Raw genomic sequence first — 13161 nt, 5'->3', positions numbered from 1 at the left:
AATCATCTCAGATCCAGAATTCTCTGGCAAAAACAATGAACATATGGCATTTTCTGTTTTTATTTCAAGACAACATTGAACTGTTGATATTGAAATTTAATTGTACATACACGAAATATTTAATATATAAAAAATAATTGGCTCCTATGGGACAACCCTGAATCAGCAAAACATGGGATCAGCTGAAGGTTTATTTTCTTTTTGTAATCCCTGAACTACCACAATAAATGCAGCCCAAGTATTGGCAGCACTATTGATTCTATAACCATTACCAGATAAAGCATTTTTGCTGTAAACTGCACTTTAACTCTGTTTTTACTGTGGTGAAACTGCATCACACTAATTCTTTCCTGTTTTTATTATTGAAGTTAGGGGCTATAACTGCATTTAGCTTCACGAATAAAAACACATGCCAGTAAGTCTTTTGTTCATGTAAATTGTTCTTACAGATACAGCTTTCAACACTTCGTTTTTACATGCTCTCTGTGCCAAGGTATATGTTGTGGTAATTTTGCCTGTGACAATAAATATTCAGCTGAATGCATGGTGCTCGGTTCAAAGTCGTTTAGATTTTAAGCTGAAATTTTACTTAAAAGCTGGCAACAGAGTTTCAACTTGAATAATGGAGTAGCCGTGGTATTTCGACATACAGTTGAAAAGTATTTCTAAGGCGCTGGTGGCTGCTGTATACAAGCTTATCACAGTTTTCATGATTGTAGTATTATTTGGTGACAGCTCTTGAATACTTATTTCAAATAAACTGTTGTGGAGTTGTAGGATTATTTTTTAAAATGTTTCCTTTCTAGTTAAAAAGTATTAGGAGAGTATTAGGTTCATTTAAGCGTTATATTTGGTTATACTGTTATTGGATTCAGATTGAATTTGCTTTTGAAGTTTACTACTCGCAAACCACTTGCTTGCGCGCGTCTGTAGTATGACAGTGCTCATGCTGTCAACGCTTCACCGCACCACATGCATACATCGCGGTGAATTGAACAAAAAAAAAAACGCTGGCCAGATATGGGTTCTTTGCATGCACAGCATACAATGAATTTCGAAATGTATTTAGCCTAGAGGGAATACGCTGTCACCAGCGTCTTTCTCTTCTAATAATAGCGTGGGCCCTCGATCCTCATGTGAACGAAATTGGTTGGCGTGTTGATAGAGTGACACTACGAAGACATTTGTTTGCAGGTCTATCGAGAAGCTGCTACAGATATTCGTGCTTCTCATTTTACATCGCTATCATAATCATTATTGGTGGCATTCACTAAGAGTAGCCGAAGATATGCCAGAGTGAGTGCAAGCTGAGCGATCGAGTGACGTACTCGACGTAGGCACACAAGTGCTCCAAAACCAGCTCTTTGAGCTGCAACAAATGCTTATCGAGTTACGATTATTGTTATATAGTCCGCACATGTTCAAACCATCATCATTCATTTTTCACTTCATATCTACGCCAACTTCGATGCTTTCGGCGATCGTTGCGAACGGAGCGACGAATCTTTCGGCAGCGTCGACACAGGCGTGCGCACAGCGTTTTCTGTAGTGGTACCAGCTACTTAATGGAGCCGTCTTCCCATTCATCGTAGGCGGGTTGCCAGTACGCGTGCGAGCGTCAACATTGTTCTCGCTTTCGCCGCGGCGTCTTCATCAGCTGCGCCCCCGCCCATAGAGTTTCCCACAATACTTACTAGAGGGAACTCTGGCGCTAGTGTCTATGGGAGTTGCAACACACGGCGCTTCAGCGAGCACGAGAATGATGGATAGTACACACATTTGTCTAACTTTCGTACTTCGGGCCTGCTTCTGGCTCTGTGTGTGTTCGTGTGGCTTGGAGCTGTTTTTTCACGAAAACATAAATTAGCAAATGTTCACCGTTTGCGCTTCACAACCTTATTCTTTTAAGCTTACTATTTAGAATCAAGTCCTTAAGTTCAAAAGAGTTATTTCTTTCTTTCAAAACAAAACCGTAACCAGTAATAAACAAAGCCGAAAGTACTATTCGCCGCCCGCAAGTACGAAGACTGGGCAAATGTGTGTACTACCCATCATTCCCATGGTCGCTGAACGATCGCAGCGCCAGAGTGCCCTCTAGTTAATTTTGGAAAACTCTATGCCCCCGCCCGACACACGAACCCTGCAGCATCGTCTTGGGCGCAGCCATGTTTCTGACGACATCACGCACGAACCAATGAGCGCGCAGCTTTCGAGAGCCTTGTAAGAGCGCCTGGCGCAGTGCATTATGGGGGCAGGGGGGGGGTCTATCTGCTCGCCTTGGTAAACTCGCGGCCGGGCTGGCCAGGTGTCACCCTTGACCGTTCCCTGGCTGGCCGCCTCTCAAGCTGATGGAGAAGCCGGTGGGGGCGAATGTCTGACAGCAACAGTACGTTTTCTCGGCGCAAAAAATGCCTCACAATTCTCTTCGGAAAGGTGGGGGCATTTTTTTTTCGATCCCTTGGTTGCCAGTAAAAAAACTTCTTCCGACCAATTGGATATTTGCCATTGGAACCGATTGAAATTAATTAGAAATGTGTGATTGTGTTTTGGGATACCAATTAGAAAATTTCAATGGGTTCAAATTGGTCATTACCTTTGGTTTGATTGGGCCTGACCAACATATACCAAATTGGTAACACAATAGAAAAAATATTAAAATGGATTGACCAATTAGACTCACAGACGAGCCGAATTCACCCAGTGGAAACAGCGAAGAGTCATTGGTGTTGATGGGTCTAACCAAGTCAAGCAATCGATAGCATAGCCGTAATTCACATGGTTTGAGCAATTATAGGTTGATTGGTCAGGCCAGTCTCTCCAATTAGAAACACTACGGACATCTGAATTTAGTGTGTGACCATGAATATTCTAATTAGAGACGCATCAAAATTAAGAAACCACATTGTTGGATCGCATGAGCTTAGCTCCGTTAAAGGAAAAAGAACCTTCTTACTGTATGTCGTGTTCATCGCCCTAAAGGCAACCTCGCTCAACATGCCAATAATTTCAGCCTAGTAAGTTGTGCCAGGTCCCAAGCATTTTTGTGGCTGGCTGTAAAGTGAACAGATGAAATATATGATACACCTTATAGACCATATTAAAGAGCAAAGATATTTCATTTGAGGAGTAATAGTGATATTGCAAACATGTTTTTATGAACTATTTTTTTGTTTCAAAGCATTACTCATTTTTGTGATGACCAATTCACGTATCTGGTGTGAAGGGTCTTTAGCCTATTCACATTAATAAACTTTACTATGAAACTCTCGATTAATCATTCAATCAACCGGAACTCTGGCGCATTTCTCTCGACTGGATATTAAATATATTTGTTAGTGATTCAGTATGAAATGAGGCCTACCTGGACTCGTATAAATAGCACTAATCTAATGGCAGTGTCTCTAATTGGTCCTATATGTAAAAATGTCAATTCGGAGCTGTAATATCCCGTGGACATTTATAATGATATCCAAACAATCCAATCGAAAAAAAAACAATCTTGCCACATGGATTGATCTTGCTCAATTGGAATTGCACAAGCACTTGGAAACTTGGGTTATTGAAAATTTTAATACAACTTTCCAACACCAACCTCAAACCAGTGAGCCGTAAGACAATTTCAGCCTGGTGACGAGAGTAGCAGGCTTTTGGGCAACGGCCCCTTCTTCTGGGCTGTTACGGGTAAAAGTTCGCCATTCACGTTCTCTAGTGGCTCTTCAATGCGTGCAGTGTTAATATTTGAAGATTAAAATTTCGTTCAAGAACAGTCTATCAACAGGGCATCATTGCGTTTCTATGGCTGCACTTATAACCTGAACAAGAAGAACGTTGCAAGAAAAGAGCTCTGCGGCACATACGACGTGTTGCTAGAGGAGTGCGGATGCAACATATATTTGCTGCATCTGTTTCCCGCTGACGCCGGTTTGAAAAGACAGTGTATCGCTGCAGTCAATATAAAATGTTTTGTGTCTTCGACGTCATCACGTGTACGTTCAGCGCATTTTGTGGACGGCAAGCGCAGCAATCTGAACCCCGTGCCGATGCTTTGTCTCGGATACAAGAGAAAGATAAACACATGCCCGTCGAAACATCTCCTGCTGGATGACGCAGAAATACTCGCTATTTATTTTGATTTATTCATTTGCAATACTGCCAGTCTCTACTGAGACCATAGCAGGTAGGCACTCTGCACCGATGCTATGATTGCTCATCATAGTAAAAAAAAACTGTAATACAGCACATAAAAGCAACATCAACCTGACACTTTGTACATTAGCAATATTTACACAACATAATAAACAAAATACACGTGCATACAAAATGGCAACTTTAACGATAAGACCGCTTAGATGGCTGTTTACAGAACATACAAGTAGTACATACTGGTTTCATCACCATTGTCATTGGGCATTTAAAGAAGCTAAGAATGGTTTTCAATTTTTAACTCAAACTGAGACAGTGACTCAGTGTTAGTGGTGTGAGGGGCCAACAGGTTCCATTCACGAATGGCAACCGGAAAAAGGAATATTTAAACACATCAGTGTTGCATTTGTATTGTACCAATGTGTGCGTAGGCTTGTGTCTTGTGGCTCGTGTTTGTGAATAAGACACATAATTTGAAATGCCTATTTTAAAATAACTGTGCAGGAGTTGATAAAGAAACTGTAGACGTGCCTGGTTTGGTCCTATTTCTAGCGGTGGAAGTTCAGAAAAAGCTACAACACTAGTGGGTTCGTGTTCTCGCTTATATTTTGTGGATGAATCTAATGGCTTTCCACTGTACTGCTTCAATTTTCTTTATGTTTGTGAGGAGGTGAGGAAACCACACCCTACTTCCGTATTCGGGGATAGGCCTGACGAATGTTTTGTAGGCTAGGAGTTTTGTTGGCAAGCTTGCCATTTAAAGTGATCTGCGAAGAAAAAATTGTTTTTGCATGGCAAATGAAGTAATGTTACTAATGCGCTCATTCCACCTTAAGTCGGACGTAATTGTTAAGCCTAGGTATTTATGTTTGTGTACTCTGCTCAGAGCAGTGCCATTTCTAGTGTAGCAAAAGTTTGATGGCTCCCTCTTCCTAGTTATCGTCATGCAAGCTGATTTTTTACATTAATGGTCATCTGCAAGTTTGAACACCATTCAGAAATGTCAGAGAGTGATTTGTTGAGTGAATAGTGATCTTGGTTCTTTTCTAATTTCTCTATAAATGATACAGTCATCCGAAAATAACTTTATTTAACAAGGGCCTGAGCACGGAACCCTGGGGCACTCCTGACGTAACTGGTACAATATTTGATGTAATATTTTGAACAACAACAAACTGAGACCTATTTGGCAAAAACTCAAACACCCAAGCAACAATTTATCCATCCCCGATAATGTTTTGTAGTTTAGCGATTAACTTGCTGTGACAAACGCAGTCAAGCGCTTTTGAAAAGTCAAGTAAAATTAGGTCCGTTTGGCTGCGATTGTCAATACCTAGCGCAATATCGTGTATGACCTCAATCAGCTTCGTCATGGTCGATAAACGTCTACGAAAACCATGCTGGTTGGGGGACAGGATGCCCTAGTTTTGGAAAAAAAAAGTTAAATGTTTTAAGATTATATGCTCGAGTAGTTTGTATACCATGGCCGTTAAATATATCGGTCTGAAATTGTAGTCAATTGATTTATCTCCCAATTTCTAAATTGGAATAATTTTAGCTATTTTGCAATCTTCTGGTAGTCTTGTTGTTGAAAGCAATTTAGGGAAAATACTGCCGAGATATCTGCTACACCATTCTGCGTATCTTTTCAGAAATTGGTTGGGTATATTATCCGGACACCCGCTTTCTTAGTATCTAGGGCAAGCAGAAGCTTAGAAACACCAGTGTGTGATTACGAGAAAGTCCATCACAGACAGTGTGCGTGGAACCGATTCCGGCATGGCGCCATTATCTCTTGTGAAAACTGAATGAAAGAACTGGTTATATCTGTTGGTTTTATCAATTTTTTCAAGGGACAATAGTTGAGTTGTGAGCGTGTTCTTTTGCCGGAAGTGGTTCCAAAACCTTTGTGCATAACTTTTGTGAAAGCTAGGGAGTACAGTATTGAAATAGTGGTATTTTGCTTCCTTGGAGTTTTGTTTAAAGTTTTTTTGCAGCAAGCGCAAGTCCGCCGGTGCTAAATAGGTCGTTTCCGGCAGCCTTGTTAACTTTCCGTAATCTTTTCAGTTAACGCTCTGCGTGTATTACTTCACGAGAAATCCACGGGTCATTTTTAATGTCTTTCTTCAATTTGAAGGGAGAAAAAATTTTTACACAGTGTGACACTTTGTCTTTAAAGCACAAACAGACAGCATTTACATCAGTGAAAGAATCTGAGGCCAGTGCCAAAATTTCTTGGTATTCATTAGCTAGATAGGTTTGTATGTGGTCATCGTCAGCTTTATCGAAATTGATTGTGGTTTGAGCAGCAGTTTGCACTGATATTTTATAACCTAGAGGTAAAATGCACATCTAAATATTATGGTTAGATATTCTCTATTACCTCAACCTTCACCTGTTCTAAGAGATAATTACTGCTTAGTAAAATTAGTCGAGTATACTCTGACACTCGCTTTGCTCCCTTGTGGAGCTTTCCACTATTTGGCAAAGGTTAAAATTTACCATCATGTCGAGATGGATTTACGAAGCCTTTGATGTGTACTGCATGGTAGACCAATTGAAGTCGGGAAGGTTAAAGTCACCTATGAGAATGACGCGGCAGTTTCGAGCATACTGCGGCAAATACTTTCGTATCGCAATGATGAATTCATGTCCACATGCGGGACTTCGATAGATACCGCCAACGACCATACTTGTGCCATTTGTATTAATCTTACAAAAAACCGCCTCGGCATCAGTTACCTCTGGAAGAATGACCAGTGGGATTGGTTTCTTTATAGCTCAGGCTACGCCTCCACCACGTGATTGCCTCTTTTTTCGAACGAGTACATAGTTTAGGGGAGTAATTTCATCACTCGAGACGGAGGGGGGAGGGGGATAACCATGTTTCAGTCATTGCTACTATATCTAGTTCACGATCGAGCAATAATTTTTCAAATGGCTGTAACTTATTCAAGATACTTCGAGCGTTTATGTTTAGCAAAGATATTTTTCTTGCGCTGGTTTTGCCGATGTTCTGGATGGTACGCATCCTTTTTTCTTTTTTCTACGCTCTCGTCCTTTTTTGAGCCATTTTTTTTCATGCTTTCTTATGTCTACTTTGTCATTCTTTTCGTCATCTCAGATGTAAACACGGTTATTAATGAACAGCTTGTTGTACGCTAACGACACATTGTCTTTGTTTTCACGGTTTTGCTTAGCACAGTCCCAGAGTTTCTCGCGGGTTTCCCCAAGTTTTCGTGAGAAGTCTTCTCCTATTGAATAATCCGTATTCTTTAGCTGGAAGCCATTTTTGATTATGACATTTTTACTTTTTTGTCAAGTAATTATGACTGGCCTTGTCTTCCATGGTCCTCTTCTTCCTAAGCGATGTATGCGCTCGATGGCCACAGGTTCGAGTTCAAGGGTTTTTGTGATTATTTCCCCGTTTACAACCTCTGCAAGCGCTTCGCTAGTTTCATCTTCCGCTTCTGGTATACATTTACTATTAGGTTTGACCTCCTGCTGCGGTTTTCTAGGTCATCTATCCTGGCTTTGAGGCTTTTATTTACTTTATTCATGACATCCATTTGTTCATGGCATGCAAGGACTTCGGCTTCAAGCTTCGTAATGACGTCAAGCTTGCCATCTGTATCTGCTAGACGCTCTTCTTCGATATCTTTAACGTCCGAAGCTATGTTGTCTGGCAGTTTCCTTCAAGTCAGGGCCGGGGTTGCTTTCAATATCTCCACCCATCAGCAATAGCTTCCTAAGAGATGTCATGCACAATTCATACACAGCACTACACTGCCATGGGCACGGCAATACCAACAAGAAGCGGTCACTTGAGCCGTCACATTTTCCAAACCGCTTTCTCACTTGCAAAATGTAGGCGAAGGGGCAATTTGAGAACCGCATGTAGAGGGTACCACCATGCTCAGTGACAGATGGTCCCTCGTGGAGCAGATATATAGCAGGTGGTGCAGACGCAGGATGGCGCTCTACAGCAGGTAAAGTAGGCACAATGCCGGTGGGCTGATGGAGCTGATAGTCCAAGATCGGTGTTGGTATCGTCGATACGTGGTCGTTCTGTGCTTGCAGGTCCAGCGCAGTCGCAGCAGCCCCGGTAGGGCCGAGGCGCACATCGCCTGAGCCGATCAGCAGGCCGAAGACGAGCTGCAACATGTAGGCGAAGGGGCAATTTGAGAACCGCATGTCGACGATACCGCCGTGCCCAGTCAGATGGTTAAGTGACGACGACGATGTCTAGTGAAACACGACGCTCCACAGTCAACGAAAAAAGTATTACGAGGCTTCTTGGCAGCCAGATCGTTAGTAATTGGTGGTGCTTTTCCAGAAGACAAACGAGATTGTAGCAGCAGCCTCGATCACCAGAAGGCATTCGCAATCTCGAAACACGAAAAGCTGACTCTCACAAGGATGCTTGTCATGAAAAGGGTGAACTCTTTTTTCTTTTTTTTATGAAAACTATAATTTTTTTAACGGCGCGACTGCGAGACATGACGTTTTTTATGTTTACAGTATGACACCTCCAGCGAAGGGCAGGGCTTGCTCCATGATGCCGCTTGGCTTCTATGAAAGTACGTCCGCAAAGGCCACCTTTGTGTCAGTTGCGAGAGGGCAGAAAGAAGAGAGAATAAACTTTCATTAGCGGGTAGCTGCCGAGAATAAACCAACGCATCGGCAAGCGAGGAAGTGATCTCTTCACAACAACGCACCGCGTTAGTTTCAATTCTCATTTGTGCTACCAACCTCCCAAAAGACCACATGAAGACGATTATTAAAAAGCTGCCGCTCATCCTTCCGTGCTTATGGTGGATAACTACCGCATATACTAGTCTCACAGGCATAGTGCATTAGTCCCTGCGCTTAGGCAAGCACGCTGCCAACTTCACTGGCAGTCAAGTCCCGTTTCCCGTGCTTCTGCTGCAGTGTCTCGATGCATTATTCAGCATCATTGGTAGTCATGTCTGACCTTTAAATATTTGTCTGTTGCATTGCACAGGCAGAAACTCTATATAAAATGAACAAATATATATACGCAAACAAGCGTAAGCGCGCTCGCGCGCGCGCGCGTGTGTGTACATATGAATTACTGGTGAAAGCACTTGGAGAAAACTTCTTTCGTCAACGTTTCGGTAAGAGCAAGGCTGTTGTCATGAAAAACGTCACGCTGTGACCAAAACGCTGACTAGATAAAAGTGTTATTAGATGAAGCAATACTTTTTTGCAGACTAGTTGGTTCATACTTGAAAAATTGAATTGCTGCACAAACTTGAAGAAAAAAACAAGAGAGACAGGAAAGAGTTCTGCACTCTTTCCTGTCTCTCTTGTTTTTTTCTTCAAGTTTGTGCAGCAATTCAATTTTTCATGTTATTAGATGCTGATGTTCTTGTGCTAAAAAACGCTAACACCAACAATAACACACACACACACGCACGCACCCGCGCGCGCACACACACACACACACGCGCACACACACACACACACACACACACACACACACACACACACACACACACACACACACACACACACACAACACACACACACACACGTATTTTGGCTGCGATACTACATCTAAGGCAAGGCAAGAACACTTTATTGAAGGCGGTGTTTTCTTACTACTGCAGATTCCTGCAGCAGTTCTCATTGTTTATTATGAGGAGTATGACTCAGCAATTGAGCAGCAAGATTCCTATAGCAGAAGTGGTGAATCTCAGAAGCGGCATGTAAGTTTAAATGCTGTGGCATGTATATTTGCATATAAACTTAAAATGCATGCTTGACTTAACAAGTGTTTCAGGAACAAGAGGAAAATTCACCGCTGGCTACCGCCAGCGCCATCAAGCAACATTACGCTATCCGCAGATGTACGTATATGACACTAAGTGTGGTGTACTGGTAAATGTGGCACCACATTTTTAAAAGAAAAGCAAAGCAATTGGAACATTGTGTTCATGTCACTGCATGTGCCTGCAGCAGCTGACATTGCTTCTTTTGAGGAGCAAGATGCTGGTAGTGACCTGCTAGACTTCAGTGACACAGGCGGTGAATGCAGGAAGCAGCGTGTACGTGTAAATGCATTGGCATGTATGTTTGCATGTTTGAATGTCGATGAATAATTGTTTAAAGAATAAGACGAAAATGCAACACTGGCTGCTTCCAGCACTACCATGCAGCATTGTCATGTTACAAAGAGCACACCTGTATGTACTTGGCTCTATGTTATATGCGCATCTGTGAAGCACGTTTTGAAGCGACACTAAAGACCAATAGCAATTTATGTCAAAGTGAAAGCTCAGTGTATGACAATCTAAAACGACAATATTGTCGCGGGTTATCAACGACAAATATTATCAAAGACAGTGCCTTACTTACCGAGAAATTAAAGAAAATACACAGTAGCACAAGCGCCACCGTAGGAAATTCTCGAAATGACCCTGATGGCATCAGAAGGACAGCCTACTATGATATCTAGTAATCGATCTAACTGCACTAAATAAAGAACGTTCCGTACATCAAGAGACGGAATAAAATGCTGCTTGTTCGTTTCTGCTTGATTCATAGAAAAAAGAGCCGCCGGACGTTACTATGAGAAATGGCGCGAGTGGTTCAAAAATTCAATTTTCGCGTGGTTACAGGGCACAAGTGGTGCCGTCTAGTGGGGGGCAGTTAGAACAACAACAACAAAAAAAAAACGTCTGCAATATCGAAGCCAATCGCGGGAAAATTATCAATGGCCGTTGTTGCTACTGTGGCTATCGCCGCTTTCGGTCAGCTGCTACTTGAACAGTAAAGCCGGGAAACGTTGTGCACGGCAACAGTGACATGAATCAGTCCGGTCGGTCTGCTTCTTGAAACGGGTAATTTGAAGTGCGCTAACCCGAAGCGGACCACTAAAACATGATTTTATTTCAAAATAGGCCCTTCCTTGGCACACAAGTAACACTACGAGGTTTCTGGGCTGCTATTTCAGTAATGAACGATGATTTAGTAGTTGCCTTTGGTGTCCCTTTAAGGCGAGAGCCACAATAGAAAATTATTTTTTTTGTGTTTCTAATGATGCCTTAGGAGTCATTAGTTAATTCTAGGGAGCAGCCAAGTTGGCAGTACACAGGTGATAAACGCTGGGTAAGTTTAAATACCTTGAAGCTGGTATTCTCGCATATACTCTTTTTAGCTTTCTGAGAAATCCACAGCAGCGCTTTCATAGAATGGTAGACGTGCTGCTGACCGGAGTGCCCAGAGCAACAAGGGTCACAGAGCAAATTGAAAACACTCATTTATTGTATCATGTGTCACCACTTGTACACATTGCATGAATGCCGAAATTCATGTGCAAAGCTGAAAACGTTAACTAGGCCGATTGTAATAAGTGGGTTGTTGCCATAAAATGTGAAATGAATGACGACACATGATAGCAAGTCAAATGAACATCTTTATTAAGTAGGGGCTCATTCCCATTTTGAAATTCTCTCCCACAAATTTATGCAAACGTGCACCCGACATATTTAAATACAACAGCCTCTGCGGGCTCATCAGTCCGATATACTTTGTACACCATAATTGTTTCAAAGCACTCACTGCTCGGTTGATCAATGTACGAGTAAGACATTTAGAAACATAATTCAGTAAAACCCTGGCGCTGTAATTCACACAATGTGCATTTCAGGTTTTCTTTTTGTTTATTCTGTGAAGCGATGCGACCACTGCGGCACATTGTACAGGACATGTTGTCTGGTTCACAAACGGATTTTGAGTTTCGAGTGTGGCGCCTCAATGTGAATATCCACTCAGCTTAATCTTAGCCTCCTGTGTTCGTTTTAGGCAAAGTTGACTTTGTACAGCCATGTATGCTGATAAAGGGAAAAAGAAGCTAGAAACTTTTGAGTGTGAAACCTTGAGTTTAAGAGTGCTTCAGCTGTGGTTGTTGGCTCAAGCAATAGCTAAGTACCATATTGTCAATACATCTGGAACTATAAAAGCATGACATTGCTATACACTGCAAGGCAACCCACAGCCAAACCAGCCTCTGCAGGAGATTCGATGGTGGCACAAAATTTTGCGTAGCGCTGTAATGTTTTCTTTCAAACAGTTTTGTAATAATACACAGTACTAGGCTGGGGTGTCAGCCTATCTTCTTTATTTCTAACCTCCTCTTCCTCCTCGTTTCCCTCCAACCCTGCCTCCCGTCCACGTACACTCCCCCTCTTTGAAGACCCATCCCTCCTGGGGTGATACATGAAAACGTTTCCAATGGTCGCAAACTCCAGCACACCATCATTGTTGGTGTAACCGACCCTTTTGAGGACGCCATGTTGCGCTGTGATCTGCACCACGCGATAAGGTCCCATGTACACCTGCTTTGTGCCGGGAACGCGTTTTCTGACAAGCACCACATCGTTGTGTTGTATCTGAGGTATCCGCGTATTGTGGTGACGGTCAAAGTTCCTCTTCATACTTTCCCGGTATCGCTGGTAGGCTTCCGAAGTTTTTCGTTTTTCGCACAATTGCAGGCGGTCTGCAATGCAAAGTTCGTGATGAGCAGGAAGCACTGGTACCTTTCCGAAAGCTGCAAAATCTGGGCTACAGCCGATGCTCGCAGTGTTCGACCGATTGTGATGAGCGACAGCTGTCTCCAAGCAGCACTTCCATCCACCCTGAAAACCTGGATACATTGAAATGAACTGCTTCTAATCCCGAATGATTCTTTCAGCCATGCCATTTCCTGCAGGATGGTACGCAGCGCAGCGTCGCAATACAACTCCTCGTTCCTTCGCTCAATCTTGCAAACGCTGACTGAGAAACGCTGGCCCATTGTCTGATATTACTATTTTCGTACTCTTGAACATCTATCGACTCAAAAGAGCGATCACACTATTTGCGTCTTCCCTTCCCGGCAGTGCAGCCACTATTCTTGTGCAATAGTCTATTGCCACTAGGAAAGACTGCGTTTTTCTTACTCCTGCAGCCTTCTTCTTGAGCTGTGCGAAATCCAGATGAATGACTTTAAAT

The 13161-nt window shown here is 42.6% G+C and overlaps 1 protein-coding gene across 1 annotated transcript in view; it reads right to left on the bottom strand.

Moving 5' to 3' along the window:
• Positions 1-13161, bottom strand: part of LOC119160798 (uncharacterized) — a 188499-nt gene that overhangs the window by 52744 nt on the left and 122594 nt on the right. The window lies entirely within an intron of this gene.

This window comes from Rhipicephalus microplus, chromosome X, assembly GCF_043290135.1.
Source record: "Rhipicephalus microplus isolate Deutch F79 chromosome X, USDA_Rmic, whole genome shotgun sequence".
NCBI lineage: Eukaryota > Metazoa > Arthropoda > Arachnida > Ixodida > Ixodidae > Rhipicephalus > Rhipicephalus microplus.
Note: the sequence above shows the minus strand (reverse complement) of the source record. Positions and strands in the feature narration are given on the sequence as shown.